The following is a 23,040-nucleotide window of genomic DNA, read 5'->3' as shown; positions in this document are numbered from 1 at the left end:
TAAACACACGATAAACAGCCTCACCTGTGGTAAGGCTTAAAAAAATTGAATAAACTCGTAAATGTTCCTCTCCACGGAAATCTTTAGTAAAAGGCGAAAGATTTTTTCGTTTTGAAGAGAAACCAGAGTAAGTTAGAATATGGCTCTCTGGGGGTAAGTGGCACCACATCAAAGACCCCGTCATTGCGAGGGTGAGGACCTGAGAGGTATTTTCAAAATCTAAGAAAGAGGACAAGAACCAGGCCGGTGAGGGAAGCAGGCCCAAATTTCAGAGTCTCTGCTCAAAGCACAGAAAATCAAAAAGGTGGACAGTTCCCATGCGTCTGTCTGGGAATATGCAAATTCTTTTCTGTACACACCTCAGCTTATTAGGAGGCGTTGCGGATGCTGGGCAAGGGGAACGGGAAGCGTGCATCAGGCTTTAGGTGAAGTGGCACTGTAGGACTTTTGTCCCCCAGCGATTTTACGCTTTCCACACCATCCTTCCAATCGTTAGGCTGTGAGCCACCACTGTGCTCTGCACATAGCCATGCACTTTAAGTCCCTTTTTCGCACGTACTTTCATTAAACCTGAATATAGAAGCATATATCTGTCTAGGCTAGAGGCACATGAAACAGGACTGGCGTGCCGCTTCAAGTGTACCTGAGAGGAATCTGACTCAGGATTGGCCACCCTCTCAGGGCACCGACTCAGGATTGGCCAACCTCTATGGGGCACCTCCAACGGGCACAAATAACGGGCAAGCCCTATGAAAAGCACAGCGTGAGTCTAGGTGCCACCTTGAAAAAGGAGGGTGACGTCTGGCCTCTGACAGCAGGAATATTAAGAGAGGAGAAAACATACTGCCTGCTATCATGAAATTCCAAGATAGTCACGAAAAGCAATCTCATGCACTGCACAAGCTCTTTCCCATGATGCACCTCTCCTGCACTCTGTCTATGCAAATGAGCAAGCAGAGGAGTTCAGGAATAAAACACCTAAGCTCATGTCCCCAAAAAACAGCAGCAGACAACTCGCAGATATTCTCCAATTTCTAATGCTTTTCTTTTAAACACACAATAAACAGCCTCACCTGTGGTAAGGCTTAAAAAAATTGAATAAACTCGTAAATGTTCCTCTCCACGGAAATCTTTAGTAAAAGGCGAAAGATTTTTTAGTTTTGAAGAGAAACCAGAGTAAGTTAGAATATGGCTCTCTGGGGGTAAGTGGCACCACATCAAAGACCCCTTCATTGCGAGGGTGAGGACCTGAGAGGTATTTTCAAAATCTAAGAAAGAGGACAAGAACCAGGCCGGTGAGGGAAGCAGGCCCAAATTTCAGAGTCTCTGCTCAAAGCACAGAAAATCAAAAAGGTGGACAGTTCCCATGCGTCTGTCTGGGAATATGCAAATTCTTTTCTGTACACACCTCAGCTCATTAGGAGGCGTTGCAGCTGCTGGGCAAGGGGAACGGGAAGCGTGCATCAGGCTTTAGGTGAAGTGGCACTGTAGGACTTTCGTCCCCCAGCGATTTTACGCTTTCCACACCATCCTTCCAATCGATAGGCTGTGAGCCACCACTGTGCTCTGCACATAGCCATGCACTTTAAGTCCCTTTTTCGCACGTACTTCATTAAACCTGAATATAGAAGTATATATCTGTCTAGGCTAGAGGCACATGAAACAGGACTGGCGTGCCGCTTCAAGTGTACCTGAGAGGAATCTGACTCAGGATTGGCCACCCTCTCAGGGCACCGACTCAGGATTGGCCAACCTCTATGGGGCACCTCCAACGGGCACAAATAACGGGCAAGCCCTATGAAAAGCACAGCGTGAGTCTAGGTGCCACCTTGAAAAAGGAGGGTGACGTCTGGCCTCTGACAGCAGGAATATTAAGAGAGGAGAAAACATACTGCCTGCTATCGTGAAATTCCAAGATAGTCACGAAAAGCAATCTCATGCACTGCACAAGCTCTTTCCCATGATGCACCTCTCCTGCACTCTGTCTATGCAAATGAGCAAGCAGAGAGTTCAGGAATAAAACACCTAAGCTCATGTCCCCAAAAAACAGCATCAGACAACTCGCAGATATTCCTCAATTTCTAATGCTTTTCTTTTAAACACACGATAAACAGCCTCACCTGTGGTAAGGCTTAAAAAAATTGAATAAACTCGTAAATGTTCCTCTCCACGGAAATCTTTAGTAAAAGGCGAAAGATTTTTTCGTTTTGAAAAGAAACCAGAGTAAGTTAGAATATGGCTCTCTGGGGGTAAGTGGCACCACATCAAAGACCCCGTCATTGCGAGGGTGAGGACCTGAGAGGTATTTTCAAAATCTAAGAAAGAGGACAAGAACCAGGCCGGTGAGGGAAGCAGGCCCAAATTTCAGAGTCTCTGCTCAAAGCACAGAAAATCAAAAAGGTGGACAGTTCCCATGCGTCTGTCTGTGAATATGCAAATTCTTTTCTGTACACACCTCAGCTCATTAGGAGGCGTTGCGGATGCTGGGCAAGGGGAACGGGAAGCGTGCATCAGGCTTTAGGTGAAGTGGCACTGTAGGACTTTTGTCCCCCAGCGATTTTACGCTTTCCACACCATCCTTCCAATCGTTAGGCTGTGAGCCACCACTGTGCTCTGCACATAGCCATGCACTTTAAGTCCCTTTTTCGCACGTACTTTCATTAAACCTGAATATAGAAGTATATATCTGTCTAGGCTAGAGGCACATGAAACAGGACTGGCGTGCCGCTTCAAGTGTACCTGAGAGGAATCTGACTCAGGATTGGCCACCCTCTCAGGGCACCGACTCAGGATTGGCCAACCTCTATGGGGCACCTCCAACGGGCACAAATAACGGGCAAGCCCTATGAAAAGCACAGCGTGAGTCTAGGTGCCACCTTGAAAAAGGAGGGTGACGTCTGGCCTCTGACAGCAGGAATATTAAGAGAGGAGAAAACATACTGCCTGCTATCGTGAAATTCCAAGATAGTCACGAAAAGCAATCTCATGCACTGCACAAGCTCTTTCCCATGATGCACCTCTCCTGCACTCTGTCTATGCAAATGAGCAAGCAGAGAGTTCAGGAATAAAACACCTAAGCTCATGTCCCCAAAAAACAGCAGCAGACAACTCGCAGATATTCCCCAATTTCTAATGCTTTTCTTTTAAACACACAATAAACAGCCTCACCTGTGGTAAGGCTTAAAAAAATTGAATAAACTCGTAAATGTTCCTCTCCACGGAAATCTTTAGTAAAAGGCGAAAGATTTTTTCGTTTTGAAGAGAAACCAGAGTAAGTTAGAATATGGCTCTCTGGGGGTAAGTGGCACCACATCAAAGACCCCGTCATTGCGAGGGTGAGGACCTGAGAGGTATTTTCAAAATCTAAGAAAGAGGACAAGAACCAGGCCGGTGAGGGAAGCAGGCCCAAATTTCAGAGTCTCTGCTCAAAGCACAGAAAATCAAAAAGGTGGACAGTTCCCATGCGTCTGTCTGGGAATATGCAAATTCTTTTCTGTACACACCTCACCTCATTAGGAGGCGTTGCAGCTGCTGGGCAAGGGGAACGGGAAGCGTGCATCAGGCTTTAGGTGAAGTGGCACTGTAGGACTTTCGTCCCCCAGCGATTTTACGCTTTCCACACCATCCTTCCAATCGATAGGCTGTGAGCCACCACTGTGCTCTGCACATAGCCATGCACTTTAAGTCCCTTTTTCGCACGTACTTTCATTAAACCTGAATATAGAAGTATATATCTGTCTAGGCTAGAGGCACATGAAACAGGACTGGCGTGCCGCTTCAAGTGTACCTGAGAGGAATCTGACTCAGGATTGGCCACCATCTCAGGGCACCGACTCAGGATTGGCCAACCTCTATGGGGCACCTCCAACGGGCACAAATAACGGGCAAGCCCTATGAAAAGCACAGCGTGAGTCTAGGTGCCACCTTGAAAAAGGAGGGTGACGTCTGGCCTCTGACAGCAGGAATATTAAGAGAGGAGAAAACATACTGCCTGCTATCGTGAAATTCCAAGATAGTCACGAAAAGCAATCTCATGCACTGCACAAGCTCTTTCCCATGATGCACCTCTCCTGCACTCTGTCTATGCAAATGAGCAAGCAGAGAGTTCAGGAATAAAACACCTAAGCTCATGTCCCCAAAAAACAGCATCAGACAACTCGCAGATATTCCTCAATTTCTAATGCTTTTCTTTTAAACACACGATAAACAGCCTCACCTGTGGTAAGGCTTAAAAAAATTGAATAAACTCGTAAATGTTCCTCTCCACGGAAATCTTTAGTAAAAGGCGAAAGATTTTTTCGTTTTGAAGAGAAACCAGAGTAAGTTAGAATATGGCTCTCTGGGGGTAAGTGGCACCACATCAAAGACCCCGTCATTGCGAGGGTGAGGACCTGAGAGGTATTTTCAAAATCTAAGAAAGAGGACAAGAACCAGGCCGGTGAGGGAAGCAGGCCCAAATTTCAGAGTCTCTGCTCAAAGCACAGAAAATCAAAAAGGTGGACAGTTCCCATGCGTCTGTCTGGGAATATGCAAATTCTTTTCTGTACACACCTCAGCTTATTAGGAGGCGTTGCGGATGCTGGGCAAGGGGAACGGGAAGCGTGCATCAGGCTTTAGGTGAAGTGGCACTGTAGGACTTTTGTCCCCCAGCGATTTTACGCTTTCCACACCATCCTTCCAATCGTTAGGCTGTGAGCCACCACTGTGCTCTGCACATAGCCATGCACTTTAAGTCCCTTTTTCGCACGTACTTTCATTAAACCTGAATATAGAAGCATATATCTGTCTAGGCTAGAGGCACATGAAACAGGACTGGCGTGCCGCTTCAAGTGTACCTGAGAGGAATCTGACTCAGGATTGGCCACCCTCTCAGGGCACCGACTCAGGATTGGCCAACCTCTATGGGGCACCTCCAACGGGCACAAATAACGGGCAAGCCCTATGAAAAGCACAGCGTGAGTCTAGGTGCCACCTTGAAAAAGGAGGGTGACGTCTGGCCTCTGACAGCAGGAATATTAAGAGAGGAGAAAACATACTGCCTGCTATCATGAAATTCCAAGATAGTCACGAAAAGCAATCTCATGCACTGCACAAGCTCTTTCCCATGATGCACCTCTCCTGCACTCTGTCTATGCAAATGAGCAAGCAGAGGAGTTCAGGAATAAAACACCTAAGCTCATGTCCCCAAAAAACAGCAGCAGACAACTCGCAGATATTCTCCAATTTCTAATGCTTTTCTTTTAAACACACAATAAACAGCCTCACCTGTGGTAAGGCTTAAAAAAATTGAATAAACTCGTAAATGTTCCTCTCCACGGAAATCTTTAGTAAAAGGCGAAAGATTTTTTAGTTTTGAAGAGAAACCAGAGTAAGTTAGAATATGGCTCTCTGGGGGTAAGTGGCACCACATCAAAGACCCCTTCATTGCGAGGGTGAGGACCTGAGAGGTATTTTCAAAATCTAAGAAAGAGGACAAGAACCAGGCCGGTGAGGGAAGCAGGCCCAAATTTCAGAGTCTCTGCTCAAAGCACAGAAAATCAAAAAGGTGGACAGTTCCCATGCGTCTGTCTGGGAATATGCAAATTCTTTTCTGTACACACCTCAGCTCATTAGGAGGCGTTGCAGCTGCTGGGCAAGGGGAACGGGAAGCGTGCATCAGGCTTTAGGTGAAGTGGCACTGTAGGACTTTCGTCCCCCAGCGATTTTACGCTTTCCACACCATCCTTCCAATCGATAGGCTGTGAGCCACCACTGTGCTCTGCACATAGCCATGCACTTTAAGTCCCTTTTTCGCACGTACTTCATTAAACCTGAATATAGAAGTATATATCTGTCTAGGCTAGAGGCACATGAAACAGGACTGGCGTGCCGCTTCAAGTGTACCTGAGAGGAATCTGACTCAGGATTGGCCACCCTCTCAGGGCACCGACTCAGGATTGGCCAACCTCTATGGGGCACCTCCAACGGGCACAAATAACGGGCAAGCCCTATGAAAAGCACAGCGTGAGTCTAGGTGCCACCTTGAAAAAGGAGGGTGACGTCTGGCCTCTGACAGCAGGAATATTAAGAGAGGAGAAAACATACTGCCTGCTATCGTGAAATTCCAAGATAGTCACGAAAAGCAATCTCATGCACTGCACAAGCTCTTTCCCATGATGCACCTCTCCTGCACTCTGTCTATGCAAATGAGCAAGCAGAGAGTTCAGGAATAAAACACCTAAGCTCATGTCCCCAAAAAACAGCATCAGACAACTCGCAGATATTCCTCAATTTCTAATGCTTTTCTTTTAAACACACGATAAACAGCCTCACCTGTGGTAAGGCTTAAAAAAATTGAATAAACTCGTAAATGTTCCTCTCCACGGAAATCTTTAGTAAAAGGCGAAAGATTTTTTCGTTTTGAAAAGAAACCAGAGTAAGTTAGAATATGGCTCTCTGGGGGTAAGTGGCACCACATCAAAGACCCCGTCATTGCGAGGGTGAGGACCTGAGAGGTATTTTCAAAATCTAAGAAAGAGGACAAGAACCAGGCCGGTGAGGGAAGCAGGCCCAAATTTCAGAGTCTCTGCTCAAAGCACAGAAAATCAAAAAGGTGGACAGTTCCCATGCGTCTGTCTGTGAATATGCAAATTCTTTTCTGTACACACCTCAGCTCATTAGGAGGCGTTGCGGATGCTGGGCAAGGGGAACGGGAAGCGTGCATCAGGCTTTAGGTGAAGTGGCACTGTAGGACTTTTGTCCCCCAGCGATTTTACGCTTTCCACACCATCCTTCCAATCGTTAGGCTGTGAGCCACCACTGTGCTCTGCACATAGCCATGCACTTTAAGTCCCTTTTTCGCACGTACTTTCATTAAACCTGAATATAGAAGTATATATCTGTCTAGGCTAGAGGCACATGAAACAGGACTGGCGTGCCGCTTCAAGTGTACCTGAGAGGAATCTGACTCAGGATTGGCCACCCTCTCAGGGCACCGACTCAGGATTGGCCAACCTCTATGGGGCACCTCCAACGGGCACAAATAACGGGCAAGCCCTATGAAAAGCACAGCGTGAGTCTAGGTGCCACCTTGAAAAAGGAGGGTGACGTCTGGCCTCTGACAGCAGGAATATTAAGAGAGGAGAAAACATACTGCCTGCTATCGTGAAATTCCAAGATAGTCACGAAAAGCAATCTCATGCACTGCACAAGCTCTTTCCCATGATGCACCTCTCCTGCACTCTGTCTATGCAAATGAGCAAGCAGAGAGTTCAGGAATAAAACACCTAAGCTCATGTCCCCAAAAAACAGCAGCAGACAACTCGCAGATATTCCCCAATTTCTAATGCTTTTCTTTTAAACACACAATAAACAGCCTCACCTGTGGTAAGGCTTAAAAAAATTGAATAAACTCGTAAATGTTCCTCTCCACGGAAATCTTTAGTAAAAGGCGAAAGATTTTTTCGTTTTGAAGAGAAACCAGAGTAAGTTAGAATATGGCTCTCTGGGGGTAAGTGGCACCACATCAAAGACCCCGTCATTGCGAGGGTGAGGACCTGAGAGGTATTTTCAAAATCTAAGAAAGAGGACAAGAACCAGGCCGGTGAGGGAAGCAGGCCCAAATTTCAGAGTCTCTGCTCAAAGCACAGAAAATCAAAAAGGTGGACAGTTCCCATGCGTCTGTCTGGGAATATGCAAATTCTTTTCTGTACACACCTCACCTCATTAGGAGGCGTTGCAGCTGCTGGGCAAGGGGAACGGGAAGCGTGCATCAGGCTTTAGGTGAAGTGGCACTGTAGGACTTTCGTCCCCCAGCGATTTTACGCTTTCCACACCATCCTTCCAATCGATAGGCTGTGAGCCACCACTGTGCTCTGCACATAGCCATGCACTTTAAGTCCCTTTTTCGCACGTACTTTCATTAAACCTGAATATAGAAGTATATATCTGTCTAGGCTAGAGGCACATGAAACAGGACTGGCGTGCCGCTTCAAGTGTACCTGAGAGGAATCTGACTCAGGATTGGCCACCATCTCAGGGCACCGACTCAGGATTGGCCAACCTCTATGGGGCACCTCCAACGGGCACAAATAACGGGCAAGCCCTATGAAAAGCACAGCGTGAGTCTAGGTGCCACCTTGAAAAAGGAGGGTGACGTCTGGCCTCTGACAGCAGGAATATTAAGAGAGGAGAAAACATACTGCCTGCTATCGTGAAATTCCAAGATAGTCACGAAAAGCAATCTCATGCACTGCACAAGCTCTTTCCCATGATGCACCTCTCCTGCACTCTGTCTATGCAAATGAGCAAGCAGAGAGTTCAGGAATAAAACACCTAAGCTCATGTCCCCAAAAAACAGCATCAGACAACTCGCAGATATTCCTCAATTTCTAATGCTTTTCTTTTAAACACACGATAAACAGCCTCACCTGTGGTAAGGCTTAAAAAAATTGAATAAACTCGTAAATGTTCCTCTCCACGGAAATCTTTAGTAAAAGGCGAAAGATTTTTTCGTTTTGAAGAGAAACCAGAGTAAGTTAGAATATGGCTCTCTGGGGGTAAGTGGCACCACATCAAAGACCCCGTCATTGCGAGGGTGAGGACCTGAGAGGTATTTTCAAAATCTAAGAAAGAGGACAAGAACCAGGCCGGTGAGGGAAGCAGGCCCAAATTTCAGAGTCTCTGCTCAAAGCACAGAAAATCAAAAAGGTGGACAGTTCCCATGCGTCTGTCTGGGAATATGCAAATTCTTTTCTGTACACACCTCAGCTCATTAGGAGGCGTTGCGGATGCTGGGCAAGGGGAACGGGAAGCGTGCATCAGGCTTTAGGTGAAGTGGCACTGTAGGACTTTTGTCCCCCAGCGATTTTACGCTTTCCACACCATCCTTCCAATCGTTAGGCTGTGAGCCACCACTGTGCTCTGCACATAGCCATGCACTTTAAGTCCCTTTTTCGCACGTACTTTCATTAAACCTGAATATAGAAGCATATATCTGTCTAGGCTAGAGGCACATGAAACAGGACTGGCGTGCCGCTTCAAGTGTACCTGAGAGGAATCTGACTCAGGATTGGCCACCCTCTCAGGGCACCGACTCAGGATTGGCCAACCTCTATGGGGCACCTCCAACGGGCACAAATAACGGGCAAGCCCTATGAAAAGCACAGCGTGAGTCTAGGTGCCACCTTGAAAAAGGAGGGTGACGTCTGGCCTCTGACAGCAGGAATATTAAGAGAGGAGAAAACATACTGCCTGCTATCATGAAATTCCAAGATAGTCACGAAAAGCAATCTCATGCACTGCACAAGCTCTTTCCCATGATGCACCTCTCCTGCACTCTGTCTATGCAAATGAGCAAGCAGAGGAGTTCAGGAATAAAACACCTAAGCTCATGTCCCCAAAAAACAGCAGCAGACAACTCGCAGATATTCTCCAATTTCTAATGCTTTTCTTTTAAACACACAATAAACAGCCTCACCTGTGGTAAGGCTTAAAAAAATTGAATAAACTCGTAAATGTTCCTCTCCACGGAAATCTTTAGTAAAAGGCGAAAGATTTTTTCGTTTTGAAGAGAAACCAGAGTAAGTTAGAATATGGCTCTCTGGGGGTAAGTGGCACCACATCAAAGACCCCTTCATTGCGAGGGTGAGGACCTGAGAGGTATTTTCAAAATCTAAGAAAGAGGACAAGAACCAGGCCGGTGAGGGAAGCAGGCCCAAATTTCAGAGTCTCTGCTCAAAGCACAGAAAATCAAAAAGGTGGACAGTTCCCATGCGTCTGTCTGGGAATATGCAAATTCTTTTCTGTACACACCTCAGCTCATTAGGAGGCGTTGCAGCTGCTGGGCAAGGGGAACGGGAAGCGTGCATCAGGCTTTAGGTGAAGTGGCACTGTAGGACTTTCGTCCCCCAGCGATTTTACGCTTTCCACACCATCCTTCCAATCGATAGGCTGTGAGCCACCACTGTGCTCTGCACATAGCCATGCACTTTAAGTCCCTTTTTCGCACGTACTTCATTAAACCTGAATATAGAAGTATATATCTGTCTAGGCTAGAGGCACATGAAACAGGACTGGCGTGCCGCTTCAAGTGTACCTGAGAGGAATCTGACTCAGGATTGGCCACCCTCTCAGGGCACCGACTCAGGATTGGCCAACCTCTATGGGGCACCTCCAACGGGCACAAATAACGGGCAAGCCCTATGAAAAGCACAGCGTGAGTCTAGGTGCCACCTTGAAAAAGGAGGGTGACGTCTGGCCTCTGACAGCAGGAATATTAAGAGAGGAGAAAACATACTGCCTGCTATCATGAAATTCCAAGATAGTCACGAAAAGCAATCTCATGCACTGCACAAGCTCTTTCCCATGATGCACCTCTCCTGCACTCTGTCTATGCAAATGAGCAAGCAGAGGAGTTCAGGAATAAAACACCTAAGCTCATGTCCCCAAAAAACAGCAGCAGACAACTCGCAGATATTCCCCAATTTCTAATGCTTTTCTTTTAAACACACAATAAACAGCCTCACCTGTGGTAAGGCTTAAAAAAATTGAATAAACTCGTAAATGTTCCTCTCCACGGAAATCTTTAGTAAAAGGCGAAAGATTTTTTCGTTTTGAAAAGAAACCAGAGTAAGTTAGAATATGGCTCTCTGGGGGTAAGTGGCACCACATCAAAGACCCCGTCATTGCGAGGGTGAGGACCTGAGAGGTATTTTCAAAATCTAAGAAAGAGGACAAGAACCAGGCCGGTGAGGGAAGCAGGCCCAAATTTCAGAGTCTCTGCTCAAAGCACAGAAAATCAAAAAGGTGGACAGTTCCCATGCGTCTGTCTGTGAATATGCAAATTCTTTTCTGTACACACCTCAGCTCATTAGGAGGCGTTGCGGATGCTGGGCAAGGGGAACGGGAAGCGTGCATCAGGCTTTAGGTGAAGTGGCACTGTAGGACTTTTGTCCCCCAGCGATTTTACGCTTTCCACACCATCCTTCCAATCGTTAGGCTGTGAGCCACCACTGTGCTCTGCACATAGCCATGCACTTTAAGTCCCTTTTTCGCACGTACTTTCATTAAACCTGAATATAGAAGTATATATCTGTCTAGGCTAGAGGCACATGAAACAGGACTGGCGTGCCGCTTCAAGTGTACCTGAGAGGAATCTGACTCAGGATTGGCCACCCTCTCAGGGCACCGACTCAGGATTGGCCAACCTCTATGGGGCACCTCCAACGGGCACAAATAACGGGCAAGCCCTATGAAAAGCACAGCGTGAGTCTAGGTGCCACCTTGAAAAAGGAGGGTGACGTCTGGCCTCTGACAGCAGGAATATTAAGAGAGGAGAAAACATACTGCCTGCTATCGTGAAATTCCAAGATAGTCACGAAAAGCAATCTCATGCACTGCACAAGCTCTTTCCCATGATGCACCTCTCCTGCACTCTGTCTATGCAAATGAGCAAGCAGAGAGTTCAGGAATAAAACACCTAAGCTCATGTCCCCAAAAAACAGCAGCAGACAACTCGCAGATATTCCCCAATTTCTAATGCTTTTCTTTTAAACACACAATAAACAGCCTCACCTGTGGTAAGGCTTAAAAAAATTGAATAAACTCGTAAATGTTCCTCTCCACGGAAATCTTTAGTAAAAGGCGAAAGATTTTTTCGTTTTGAAGAGAAACCAGAGTAAGTTAGAATATGGCTCTCTGGGGGTAAGTGGCACCACATCAAAGACCCCGTCATTGCGAGGGTGAGGACCTGAGAGGTATTTTCAAAATCTAAGAAAGAGGACAAGAACCAGGCCGGTGAGGGAAGCAGGCCCAAATTTCAGAGTCTCTGCTCAAAGCACAGAAAATCAAAAAGGTGGACAGTTCCCATGCGTCTGTCTGGGAATATGCAAATTCTTTTCTGTACACACCTCACCTCATTAGGAGGCGTTGCAGCTGCTGGGCAAGGGGAACGGGAAGCGTGCATCAGGCTTTAGGTGAAGTGGCACTGTAGGACTTTCGTCCCCCAGCGATTTTACGCTTTCCACACCATCCTTCCAATCGATAGGCTGTGAGCCACCACTGTGCTCTGCACATAGCCATGCACTTTAAGTCCCTTTTTCGCACGTACTTTCATTAAACCTGAATATAGAAGTATATATCTGTCTAGGCTAGAGGCACATGAAACAGGACTGGCGTGCCGCTTCAAGTGTACCTGAGAGGAATCTGACTCAGGATTGGCCACCATCTCAGGGCACCGACTCAGGATTGGCCAACCTCTATGGGGCACCTCCAACGGGCACAAATAACGGGCAAGCCCTATGAAAAGCACAGCGTGAGTCTAGGTGCCACCTTGAAAAAGGAGGGTGACGTCTGGCCTCTGACAGCAGGAATATTAAGAGAGGAGAAAACATACTGCCTGCTATCGTGAAATTCCAAGATAGTCACGAAAAGCAATCTCATGCACTGCACAAGCTCTTTCCCATGATGCACCTCTCCTGCACTCTGTCTATGCAAATGAGCAAGCAGAGAGTTCAGGAATAAAACACCTAAGCTCATGTCCCCAAAAAACAGCATCAGACAACTCGCAGATATTCCTCAATTTCTAATGCTTTTCTTTTAAACACACGATAAACAGCCTCACCTGTGGTAAGGCTTAAAAAAATTGAATAAACTCGTAAATGTTCCTCTCCACGGAAATCTTTAGTAAAAGGCGAAAGATTTTTTCGTTTTGAAGAGAAACCAGAGTAAGTTAGAATATGGCTCTCTGGGGGTAAGTGGCACCACATCAAAGACCCCGTCATTGCGAGGGTGAGGACCTGAGAGGTATTTTCAAAATCTAAGAAAGAGGACAAGAACCAGGCCGGTGAGGGAAGCAGGCCCAAATTTCAGAGTCTCTGCTCAAAGCACAGAAAATCAAAAAGGTGGACAGTTCCCATGCGTCTGTCTGGGAATATGCAAATTCTTTTCTGTACACACCTCAGCTCATTAGGAGGCGTTGCGGATGCTGGGCAAGGGGAACGGGAAGCGTGCATCAGGCTTTAGGTGAAGTGGCACTGTAGGACTTTTGTCCCCCAGCGATTTTACGCTTTCCACACCATCCTTCCAATCGTTAGGCTGTGAGCCACCACTGTGCTCTGCACATAGCCATGCACTTTAAGTCCCTTTTTCGCACGTACTTTCATTAAACCTGAATATAGAAGCATATATCTGTCTAGGCTAGAGGCACATGAAACAGGACTGGCGTGCCGCTTCAAGTGTACCTGAGAGGAATCTGACTCAGGATTGGCCACCCTCTCAGGGCACCGACTCAGGATTGGCCAACCTCTATGGGGCACCTCCAACGGGCACAAATAACGGGCAAGCCCTATGAAAAGCACAGCGTGAGTCTAGGTGCCACCTTGAAAAAGGAGGGTGACGTCTGGCCTCTGACAGCAGGAATATTAAGAGAGGAGAAAACATACTGCCTGCTATCGTGAAATTCCAAGATAGTCACGAAAAGCAATCTCATGCACTGCACAAGCTCTTTCCCATGATGCACCTCTCCTGCACTCTGTCTATGCAAATGAGCAAGCAGAGAGTTCAGGAATAAAACACCTAAGCTCATGTCCCCAAAAAACAGCAGCAGACAACTCGCAGATATTCCCCAATTTCTAATGCTTTTCTTTTAAACACACAATAAACAGCCTCACCTGTGGTAAGGCTTAAAAAAATTGAATAAACTCGTAAATGTTCCTCTCCACGGAAATCTTTAGTAAAAGGCGAAAGATTTTTTCGTTTTGAAGAGAAACCAGAGTAAGTTAGAATATGGCTCTCTGGGGGTAAGTGGCACCACATCAAAGACCCCGTCATTGCGAGGGTGAGGACCTGAGAGGTATTTTCAAAATCTAAGAAAGAGGACAAGAACCAGGCCGGTGAGGGAAGCAGGCCCAAATTTCAGAGTCTCTGCTCAAAGCACAGAAAATCAAAAAGGTGGACAGTTCCCATGCGTCTGTCTGGGAATATGCAAATTCTTTTCTGTACACACCTCACCTCATTAGGAGGCGTTGCAGCTGCTGGGCAAGGGGAACGGGAAGCGTGCATCAGGCTTTAGGTGAAGTGGCACTGTAGGACTTTCGTCCCCCAGCGATTTTACGCTTTCCACACCATCCTTCCAATCGATAGGCTGTGAGCCACCACTGTGCTCTGCACATAGCCATGCACTTTAAGTCCCTTTTTCGCACGTACTTTCATTAAACCTGAATATAGAAGTATATATCTGTCTAGGCTAGAGGCACATGAAACAGGACTGGCGTGCCGCTTCAAGTGTACCTGAGAGGAATCTGACTCAGGATTGGCCACCATCTCAGGGCACCGACTCAGGATTGGCCAACCTCTATGGGGCACCTCCAACGGGCACAAATAACGGGCAAGCCCTATGAAAAGCACAGCGTGAGTCTAGGTGCCACCTTGAAAAAGGAGGGTGACGTCTGGCCTCTGACAGCAGGAATATTAAGAGAGGAGAAAACATACTGCCTGCTATCGTGAAATTCCAAGATAGTCACGAAAAGCAATCTCATGCACTGCACAAGCTCTTTCCCATGATGCACCTCTCCTGCACTCTGTCTATGCAAATGAGCAAGCAGAGAGTTCAGGAATAAAACACCTAAGCTCATGTCCCCAAAAAACAGCATCAGACAACTCGCAGATATTCCTCAATTTCTAATGCTTTTCTTTTAAACACACGATAAACAGCCTCACCTGTGGTAAGGCTTAAAAAAATTGAATAAACTCGTAAATGTTCCTCTCCACGGAAATCTTTAGTAAAAGGCGAAAGATTTTTTCGTTTTGAAGAGAAACCAGAGTAAGTTAGAATATGGCTCTCTGGGGGTAAGTGGCACCACATCAAAGACCCCGTCATTGCGAGGGTGAGGACCTGAGAGGTATTTTCAAAATCTAAGAAAGAGGACAAGAACCAGGCCGGTGAGGGAAGCAGGCCCAAATTTCAGAGTCTCTGCTCAAAGCACAGAAAATCAAAAAGGTGGACAGTTCCCATGCGTCTGTCTGGGAATATGCAAATTCTTTTCTGTACACACCTCAGCTCATTAGGAGGCGTTGCGGATGCTGGGCAAGGGGAACGGGAAGCGTGCATCAGGCTTTAGGTGAAGTGGCACTGTAGGACTTTTGTCCCCCAGCGATTTTACGCTTTCCACACCATCCTTCCAATCGTTAGGCTGTGAGCCACCACTGTGCTCTGCACATAGCCATGCACTTTAAGTCCCTTTTTCGCACGTACTTTCATTAAACCTGAATATAGAAGCATATATCTGTCTAGGCTAGAGGCACATGAAACAGGACTGGCGTGCCGCTTCAAGTGTACCTGAGAGGAATCTGACTCAGGATTGGCCACCCTCTCAGGGCACCGACTCAGGATTGGCCAACCTCTATGGGGCACCTCCAACGGGCACAAATAACGGGCAAGCCCTATGAAAAGCACAGCGTGAGTCTAGGTGCCACCTTGAAAAAGGAGGGTGACGTCTGGCCTCTGACAGCAGGAATATTAAGAGAGGAGAAAACATACTGCCTGCTATCGTGAAATTCCAAGATAGTCACGAAAAGCAATCTCATGCACTGCACAAGCTCTTTCCCATGATGCACCTCTCCTGCACTCTGTCTATGCAAATGAGCAAGCAGAGAGTTCAGGAATAAAACACCTAAGCTCATGTCCCCAAAAAACAGCATCAGACAACTCGCAGATATTCCTCAATTTCTAATGCTTTTCTTTTAAACACACGATAAACAGCCTCACCTGTGGTAAGGCTTAAAAAAATTGAATAAACTCGTAAATGTTCCTCTCCACGGAAATCTTTAGTAAAAGGCGAAAGATTTTTTCGTTTTGAAAAGAAACCAGAGTAAGTTAGAATATGGCTCTCTGGGGGTAAGTGGCACCACATCAAAGACCCCGTCATTGCGAGGGTGAGGACCTGAGAGGTATTTTCAAAATCTAAGAAAGAGGACAAGAACCAGGCCGGTGAGGGAAGCAGGCCCAAATTTCAGAGTCTCTGCTCAAAGCACAGAAAATCAAAAAGGTGGACAGTTCCCATGCGTCTGTCTGTGAATATGCAAATTCTTTTCTGTACACACCTCAGCTCATTAGGAGGCGTTGCGGATGCTGGGCAAGGGGAACGGGAAGCGTGCATCAGGCTTTAGGTGAAGTGGCACTGTAGGACTTTTGTCCCCCAGCGATTTTACGCTTTCCACACCATCCTTCCAATCGTTAGGCTGTGAGCCACCACTGTGCTCTGCACATAGCCATGCACTTTAAGTCCCTTTTTCGCACGTACTTTCATTAAACCTGAATATAGAAGTATATATCTGTCTAGGCTAGAGGCACATGAAACAGGACTGGCGTGCCGCTTCAAGTGTACCTGAGAGGAATCTGACTCAGGATTGGCCACCCTCTCAGGGCACCGACTCAGGATTGGCCAACCTCTATGGGGCACCTCCAACGGGCACAAATAACGGGCAAGCCCTATGAAAAGCACAGCGTGAGTCTAGGTGCCACCTTGAAAAAGGAGGGTGACGTCTGGCCTCTGACAGCAGGAATATTAAGAGAGGAGAAAACATACTGCCTGCTATCGTGAAATTCCAAGATAGTCACGAAAAGCAATCTCATGCACTGCACAAGCTCTTTCCCATGATGCACCTCTCCTGCACTCTGTCTATGCAAATGAGCAAGCAGAGAGTTCAGGAATAAAACACCTAAGCTCATGTCCCCAAAAAACAGCAGCAGACAACTCGCAGATATTCCCCAATTTCTAATGCTTTTCTTTTAAACACACAATAAACAGCCTCACCTGTGGTAAGGCTTAAAAAAATTGAATAAACTCGTAAATGTTCCTCTCCACGGAAATCTTTAGTAAAAGGCGAAAGATTTTTTCGTTTTGAAGAGAAACCAGAGTAAGTTAGAATATGGCTCTCTGGGGGTAAGTGGCACCACATCAAAGACCCCGTCATTGCGAGGGTGAGGACCTGAGAGGTATTTTCAAAATCTAAGAAAGAGGACAAGAACCAGGCCGGTGAGGGAAGCAGGCCCAAATTTCAGAGTCTCTGCTCAAAGCACAGAAAATCAAAAAGGTGGACAGTTCCCATGCGTCTGTCTGGGAATATGCAAATTCTTTTCTGTACACACCTCACCTCATTAGGAGGCGTTGCAGCTGCTGGGCAAGGGGAACGGGAAGCGTGCATCAGGCTTTAGGTGAAGTGGCACTGTAGGACTTTCGTCCCCCAGCGATTTTACGCTTTCCACACCATCCTTCCAATCGATAGGCTGTGAGCCACCACTGTGCTCTGCACATAGCCATGCACTTTAAGTCCCTTTTTCGCACGTACTTTCATTAAACCTGAATATAGAAGTATATATCTGTCTAGGCTAGAGGCACATGAAACAGGACTGGCGTGCCGCTTCAAGTGTACCTGAGAGGAATCTGACTCAGGATTGGCCACCATCTCAGGGCACCGACTCAGGATTGGCCAACCTCTATGGGGCACCTCCAACGGGCACAAATAACGGGCAAGCCCTATGAAAAGCACAGCGTGAGTCTAGGTGCCACCTTGAAAAAGGAGGGTGACGTCTGGCCTCTGACAGCAGGAATATTAAGAGAGGAGAAAACATACTGCCTGCTATCGTGAAATTCCAAGATAGTCACGAAAAGCAATCTCATGCACTGCACAAGCTCTTTCCCATGATGCACCTCTCCTGCACTCTGTCTATGCAAATGAGCAAGCAGAGAGTTCAGGAATAAAACACCTAAGCTCATGTCCCCAAAAAACAGCATCAGACAACTCGCAGATATTCCTCAATTTCTAATGCTTTTCTTTTAAACACACGATAAACAGCCTCACCTGTGGTAAGGCTTAAAAAAATTGAATAAACTCGTAAATGTTCCTCTCCACGGAAATCTTTAGTAAAAGGCGAAAGATTTTTTCGTTTTGAAGAGAAACCAGAGTAAGTTAGAATATGGCTCTCTGGGGGTAAGTGGCACCACATCAAAGACCCCGTCATTGCGAGGGTGAGGACCTGAGAGGTATTTTCAAAATCTAAGAAAGAGGACAAGAACCAGGCCGGTGAGGGAAGCAGGCCCAAATTTCAGAGTCTCTGCTCAAAGCACAGAAAATCAAAAAGGTGGACAGTTCCCATGCGTCTGTCTGGGAATATGCAAATTCTTTTCTGTACACACCTCAGCTCATTAGGAGGCGTTGCGGATGCTGGGCAAGGGGAACGGGAAGCGTGCATCAGGCTTTAGGTGAAGTGGCACTGTAGGACTTTTGTCCCCCAGCGATTTTACGCTTTCCACACCATCCTTCCAATCGTTAGGCTGTGAGCCACCACTGTGCTCTGCACATAGCCATGCACTTTAAGTCCCTTTTTCGCACGTACTTTCATTAAACCTGAATATAGAAGCATATATCTGTCTAGGCTAGAGGCACATGAAACAGGACTGGCGTGCCGCTTCAAGTGTACCTGAGAGGAATCTGACTCAGGATTGGCCACCCTCTCAGGGCACCGACTCAGGATTGGCCAACCTCTATGGGGCACCTCCAACGGGCACAAATAACGGGCAAGCCCTATGAAAAGCACAGCGTGAGTCTAGGTGCCACCTTGAAAAAGGAGGGTGACGTCTGGCCTCTGACAGCAGGAATATTAAGAGAGGAGAAAACATACTGCCTGCTATCATGAAATTCCAAGATAGTCACGAAAAGCAATCTCATGCACTGCACAAGCTCTTTCCCATGATGCACCTCTCCTGCACTCTGTCTATGCAAATGAGCAAGCAGAGGAGTTCAGGAATAAAACACCTAAGCTCATGTCCCCAAAAAACAGCAGCAGACAACTCGCAGATATTCTCCAATTTCTAATGCTTTTCTTTTAAACACACAATAAACAGCCTCACCTGTGGTAAGGCTTAAAAAAATTGAATAAACTCGTAAATGTTCCTCTCCACGGAAATCTTTAGTAAAAGGCGAAAGATTTTTTCGTTTTGAAGAGAAACCAGAGTAAGTTAGAATATGGCTCTCTGGGGGTAAGTGGCACCACATCAAAGACCCCTTCATTGCGAGGGTGAGGACCTGAGAGGTATTTTCAAAATCTAAGAAAGAGGACAAGAACCAGGCCGGTGAGGGAAGCAGGCCCAAATTTCAGAGTCTCTGCTCAAAGCACAGAAAATCAAAAAGGTGGACAGTTCCCATGCGTCTGTCTGGGAATATGCAAATTCTTTTCTGTACACACCTCAGCTCATTAGGAGGCGTTGCAGCTGCTGGGCAAGGGGAACGGGAAGCGTGCATCAGGCTTTAGGTGAAGTGGCACTGTAGGACTTTCGTCCCCCAGCGATTTTACGCTTTCCACACCATCCTTCCAATCGATAGGCTGTGAGCCACCACTGTGCTCTGCACATAGCCATGCACTTTAAGTCCCTTTTTCGCACGTACTTCATTAAACCTGAATATAGAAGTATATATCTGTCTAGGCTAGAGGCACATGAAACAGGACTGGCGTGCCGCTTCAAGTGTACCTGAGAGGAATCTGACTCAGGATTGGCCACCCTCTCAGGGCACCGACTCAGGATTGGCCAACCTCTATGGGGCACCTCCAACGGGCACAAATAACGGGCAAGCCCTATGAAAAGCACAGCGTGAGTCTAGGTGCCACCTTGAAAAAGGAGGGTGACGTCTGGCCTCTGACAGCAGGAATATTAAGAGAGGAGAAAACATACTGCCTGCTATCATGAAATTCCAAGATAGTCACGAAAAGCAATCTCATGCACTGCACAAGCTCTTTCCCATGATGCACCTCTCCTGCACTCTGTCTATGCAAATGAGCAAGCAGAGGAGTTCAGGAATAAAACACCTAAGCTCATGTCCCCAAAAAACAGCAGCAGACAACTCGCAGATATTCCCCAATTTCTAATGCTTTTCTTTTAAACACACAATAAACAGCCTCACCTGTGGTAAGGCTTAAAAAAATTGAATAAACTCGTAAATGTTCCTCTCCACGGAAATCTTTAGTAAAAGGCGAAAGATTTTTTCGTTTTGAAAAGAAACCAGAGTAAGTTAGAATATGGCTCTCTGGGGGTAAGTGGCACCACATCAAAGACCCCGTCATTGCGAGGGTGAGGACCTGAGAGGTATTTTCAAAATCTAAGAAAGAGGACAAGAACCAGGCCGGTGAGGGAAGCAGGCCCAAATTTCAGAGTCTCTGCTCAAAGCACAGAAAATCAAAAAGGTGGACAGTTCCCATGCGTCTGTCTGTGAATATGCAAATTCTTTTCTGTACACACCTCAGCTCATTAGGAGGCGTTGCGGATGCTGGGCAAGGGGAACGGGAAGCGTGCATCAGGCTTTAGGTGAAGTGGCACTGTAGGACTTTTGTCCCCCAGCGATTTTACGCTTTCCACACCATCCTTCCAATCGTTAGGCTGTGAGCCACCACTGTGCTCTGCACATAGCCATGCACTTTAAGTCCCTTTTTCGCACGTACTTTCATTAAACCTGAATATAGAAGTATATATCTGTCTAGGCTAGAGGCACATGAAACAGGACTGGCGTGCCGCTTCAAGTGTACCTGAGAGGAATCTGACTCAGGATTGGCCACCCTCTCAGGGCACCGACTCAGGATTGGCCAACCTCTATGGGGCACCTCCAACGGGCACAAATAACGGGCAAGCCCTATGAAAAGCACAGCGTGAGTCTAGGTGCCACCTTGAAAAAGGAGGGTGACGTCTGGCCTCTGACAGCAGGAATATTAAGAGAGGAGAAAACATACTGCCTGCTATCGTGAAATTCCAAGATAGTCACGAAAAGCAATCTCATGCACTGCACAAGCTCTTTCCCATGATGCACCTCTCCTGCACTCTGTCTATGCAAATGAGCAAGCAGAGAGTTCAGGAATAAAACACCTAAGCTCATGTCCCCAAAAAACAGCAGCAGACAACTCGCAGATATTCCCCAATTTCTAATGCTTTTCTTTTAAACACACAATAAACAGCCTCACCTGTGGTAAGGCTTAAAAAAATTGAATAAACTCGTAAATGTTCCTCTCCACGGAAATCTTTAGTAAAAGGCGAAAGATTTTTTCGTTTTGAAGAGAAACCAGAGTAAGTTAGAATATGGCTCTCTGGGGGTAAGTGGCACCACATCAAAGACCCCGTCATTGCGAGGGTGAGGACCTGAGAGGTATTTTCAAAATCTAAGAAAGAGGACAAGAACCAGGCCGGTGAGGGAAGCAGGCCCAAATTTCAGAGTCTCTGCTCAAAGCACAGAAAATCAAAAAGGTGGACAGTTCCCATGCGTCTGTCTGGGAATATGCAAATTCTTTTCTGTACACACCTCACCTCATTAGGAGGCGTTGCAGCTGCTGGGCAAGGGGAACGGGAAGCGTGCATCAGGCTTTAGGTGAAGTGGCACTGTAGGACTTTCGTCCCCCAGCGATTTTACGCTTTCCACACCATCCTTCCAATCGATAGGCTGTGAGCCACCACTGTGCTCTGCACATAGCCATGCACTTTAAGTCCCTTTTTCGCACGTACTTTCATTAAACCTGAATATAGAAGTATATATCTGTCTAGGCTAGAGGCACATGAAACAGGACTGGCGTGCCGCTTCAAGTGTACCTGAGAGGAATCTGACTCAGGATTGGCCACCATCTCAGGGCACCGACTCAGGATTGGCCAACCTCTATGGGGCACCTCCAACGGGCACAAATAACGGGCAAGCCCTATGAAAAGCACAGCGTGAGTCTAGGTGCCACCTTGAAAAAGGAGGGTGACGTCTGGCCTCTGACAGCAGGAATATTAAGAGAGGAGAAAACATACTGCCTGCTATCGTGAAATTCCAAGATAGTCACGAAAAGCAATCTCATGCACTGCACAAGCTCTTTCCCATGATGCACCTCTCCTGCACTCTGTCTATGCAAATGAGCAAGCAGAGAGTTCAGGAATAAAACACCTAAGCTCATGTCCCCAAAAAACAGCATCAGACAACTCGCAGATATTCCTCAATTTCTAATGCTTTTCTTTTAAACACACGATAAACAGCCTCACCTGTGGTAAGGCTTAAAAAAATTGAATAAACTCGTAAATGTTCCTCTCCACGGAAATCTTTAGTAAAAGGCGAAAGATTTTTTCGTTTTGAAGAGAAACCAGAGTAAGTTAGAATATGGCTCTCTGGGGGTAAGTGGCACCACATCAAAGACCCCGTCATTGCGAGGGTGAGGACCTGAGAGGTATTTTCAAAATCTAAGAAAGAGGACAAGAACCAGGCCGGTGAGGGAAGCAGGCCCAAATTTCAGAGTCTCTGCTCAAAGCACAGAAAATCAAAAAGGTGGACAGTTCCCATGCGTCTGTCTGGGAATATGCAAATTCTTTTCTGTACACACCTCAGCTCATTAGGAGGCGTTGCGGATGCTGGGCAAGGGGAACGGGAAGCGTGCATCAGGCTTTAGGTGAAGTGGCACTGTAGGACTTTTGTCCCCCAGCGATTTTACGCTTTCCACACCATCCTTCCAATCGTTAGGCTGTGAGCCACCACTGTGCTCTGCACATAGCCATGCACTTTAAGTCCCTTTTTCGCACGTACTTTCATTAAACCTGAATATAGAAGCATATATCTGTCTAGGCTAGAGGCACATGAAACAGGACTGGCGTGCCGCTTCAAGTGTACCTGAGAGGAATCTGACTCAGGATTGGCCACCCTCTCAGGGCACCGACTCAGGATTGGCCAACCTCTATGGGGCACCTCCAACGGGCACAAATAACGGGCAAGCCCTATGAAAAGCACAGCGTGAGTCTAGGTGCCACCTTGAAAAAGGAGGGTGACGTCTGGCCTCTGACAGCAGGAATATTAAGAGAGGAGAAAACATACTGCCTGCTATCGTGAAATTCCAAGATAGTCACGAAAAGCAATCTCATGCACTGCACAAGCTCTTTCCCATGATGCACCTCTCCTGCACTCTGTCTATGCAAATGAGCAAGCAGAGAGTTCAGGAATAAAACACCTAAGCTCATGTCCCCAAAAAACAGCAGCAGACAACTCGCAGATATTCCCCAA

The 23,040-nt window shown here is 46.8% G+C and overlaps 22 non-coding genes across 22 annotated transcripts; all 22 read right to left on the bottom strand.

The window, feature by feature from the left end:
• Nucleotides 1–16: 16 nt before the first annotated feature.
• On the bottom strand, nt 17–131 carry LOC144801655 (U5 spliceosomal RNA). The gene has a single exon (XR_013605459.1). It is a non-coding gene; the product is annotated as a U5 spliceosomal RNA (small nuclear RNA).
• A 934-nt stretch (nt 132–1,065) lies between these two features.
• LOC144800614 (U5 spliceosomal RNA) lies at nt 1,066–1,180 on the bottom strand. Its single transcript, XR_013604507.1, has one exon. It is a non-coding gene; the product is annotated as a U5 spliceosomal RNA (small nuclear RNA).
• Nucleotides 1,181–2,112: 932 nt separating this feature from the next.
• LOC144800430 (U5 spliceosomal RNA) lies at nt 2,113–2,227 on the bottom strand. Its single transcript, XR_013604333.1, has one exon. It is a non-coding gene; the product is annotated as a U5 spliceosomal RNA (small nuclear RNA).
• A 933-nt stretch (nt 2,228–3,160) lies between these two features.
• On the bottom strand, nt 3,161–3,275 carry LOC144801654 (U5 spliceosomal RNA). The gene has a single exon (XR_013605458.1). It is a non-coding gene; the product is annotated as a U5 spliceosomal RNA (small nuclear RNA).
• Nucleotides 3,276–4,208: 933 nt separating this feature from the next.
• Nucleotides 4,209–4,323, bottom strand: LOC144801653 (U5 spliceosomal RNA). Its single transcript, XR_013605457.1, has one exon. It is a non-coding gene; the product is annotated as a U5 spliceosomal RNA (small nuclear RNA).
• A 934-nt stretch (nt 4,324–5,257) lies between these two features.
• On the bottom strand, nt 5,258–5,372 carry LOC144800613 (U5 spliceosomal RNA). Its single transcript, XR_013604506.1, has one exon. It is a non-coding gene; the product is annotated as a U5 spliceosomal RNA (small nuclear RNA).
• A 932-nt stretch (nt 5,373–6,304) lies between these two features.
• On the bottom strand, nt 6,305–6,419 carry LOC144800429 (U5 spliceosomal RNA). Its single transcript, XR_013604332.1, has one exon. It is a non-coding gene; the product is annotated as a U5 spliceosomal RNA (small nuclear RNA).
• A 933-nt stretch (nt 6,420–7,352) lies between these two features.
• On the bottom strand, nt 7,353–7,467 carry LOC144801652 (U5 spliceosomal RNA). The gene has a single exon (XR_013605456.1). It is a non-coding gene; the product is annotated as a U5 spliceosomal RNA (small nuclear RNA).
• Nucleotides 7,468–8,400: 933 nt separating this feature from the next.
• Nucleotides 8,401–8,515, bottom strand: LOC144801651 (U5 spliceosomal RNA). Its single transcript, XR_013605455.1, has one exon. It is a non-coding gene; the product is annotated as a U5 spliceosomal RNA (small nuclear RNA).
• Nucleotides 8,516–9,449: 934 nt separating this feature from the next.
• On the bottom strand, nt 9,450–9,564 carry LOC144801650 (U5 spliceosomal RNA). The gene has a single exon (XR_013605454.1). It is a non-coding gene; the product is annotated as a U5 spliceosomal RNA (small nuclear RNA).
• Nucleotides 9,565–10,497: 933 nt separating this feature from the next.
• On the bottom strand, nt 10,498–10,612 carry LOC144800428 (U5 spliceosomal RNA). Its single transcript, XR_013604331.1, has one exon. It is a non-coding gene; the product is annotated as a U5 spliceosomal RNA (small nuclear RNA).
• Nucleotides 10,613–11,545: 933 nt separating this feature from the next.
• Nucleotides 11,546–11,660, bottom strand: LOC144801649 (U5 spliceosomal RNA). Its single transcript, XR_013605452.1, has one exon. It is a non-coding gene; the product is annotated as a U5 spliceosomal RNA (small nuclear RNA).
• Nucleotides 11,661–12,593: 933 nt separating this feature from the next.
• On the bottom strand, nt 12,594–12,708 carry LOC144801648 (U5 spliceosomal RNA). Its single transcript, XR_013605451.1, has one exon. It is a non-coding gene; the product is annotated as a U5 spliceosomal RNA (small nuclear RNA).
• Nucleotides 12,709–13,641: 933 nt separating this feature from the next.
• Nucleotides 13,642–13,756, bottom strand: LOC144801646 (U5 spliceosomal RNA). Its single transcript, XR_013605449.1, has one exon. It is a non-coding gene; the product is annotated as a U5 spliceosomal RNA (small nuclear RNA).
• Nucleotides 13,757–14,689: 933 nt separating this feature from the next.
• Nucleotides 14,690–14,804, bottom strand: LOC144801644 (U5 spliceosomal RNA). The gene has a single exon (XR_013605448.1). It is a non-coding gene; the product is annotated as a U5 spliceosomal RNA (small nuclear RNA).
• Nucleotides 14,805–15,737: 933 nt separating this feature from the next.
• LOC144800427 (U5 spliceosomal RNA) lies at nt 15,738–15,852 on the bottom strand. Its single transcript, XR_013604330.1, has one exon. It is a non-coding gene; the product is annotated as a U5 spliceosomal RNA (small nuclear RNA).
• Nucleotides 15,853–16,785: 933 nt separating this feature from the next.
• Nucleotides 16,786–16,900, bottom strand: LOC144801643 (U5 spliceosomal RNA). Its single transcript, XR_013605447.1, has one exon. It is a non-coding gene; the product is annotated as a U5 spliceosomal RNA (small nuclear RNA).
• A 933-nt stretch (nt 16,901–17,833) lies between these two features.
• LOC144801642 (U5 spliceosomal RNA) lies at nt 17,834–17,948 on the bottom strand. Its single transcript, XR_013605446.1, has one exon. It is a non-coding gene; the product is annotated as a U5 spliceosomal RNA (small nuclear RNA).
• A 934-nt stretch (nt 17,949–18,882) lies between these two features.
• LOC144801641 (U5 spliceosomal RNA) lies at nt 18,883–18,997 on the bottom strand. Its single transcript, XR_013605445.1, has one exon. It is a non-coding gene; the product is annotated as a U5 spliceosomal RNA (small nuclear RNA).
• Nucleotides 18,998–19,930: 933 nt separating this feature from the next.
• On the bottom strand, nt 19,931–20,045 carry LOC144800426 (U5 spliceosomal RNA). The gene has a single exon (XR_013604329.1). It is a non-coding gene; the product is annotated as a U5 spliceosomal RNA (small nuclear RNA).
• Nucleotides 20,046–20,978: 933 nt separating this feature from the next.
• On the bottom strand, nt 20,979–21,093 carry LOC144801640 (U5 spliceosomal RNA). Its single transcript, XR_013605444.1, has one exon. It is a non-coding gene; the product is annotated as a U5 spliceosomal RNA (small nuclear RNA).
• Nucleotides 21,094–22,026: 933 nt separating this feature from the next.
• On the bottom strand, nt 22,027–22,141 carry LOC144801639 (U5 spliceosomal RNA). Its single transcript, XR_013605443.1, has one exon. It is a non-coding gene; the product is annotated as a U5 spliceosomal RNA (small nuclear RNA).
• Between the last annotated feature and the right edge of the window lie 899 nt (nt 22,142–23,040).

This window comes from Lissotriton helveticus, chromosome 12 (genome assembly GCF_964261635.1).
Source record: "Lissotriton helveticus chromosome 12, aLisHel1.1, whole genome shotgun sequence".
Classification (NCBI taxonomy): domain Eukaryota; kingdom Metazoa; phylum Chordata; class Amphibia; order Caudata; family Salamandridae; genus Lissotriton; species Lissotriton helveticus.
Note: the sequence above shows the minus strand (reverse complement) of the source record. Positions and strands in the feature narration are given on the sequence as shown.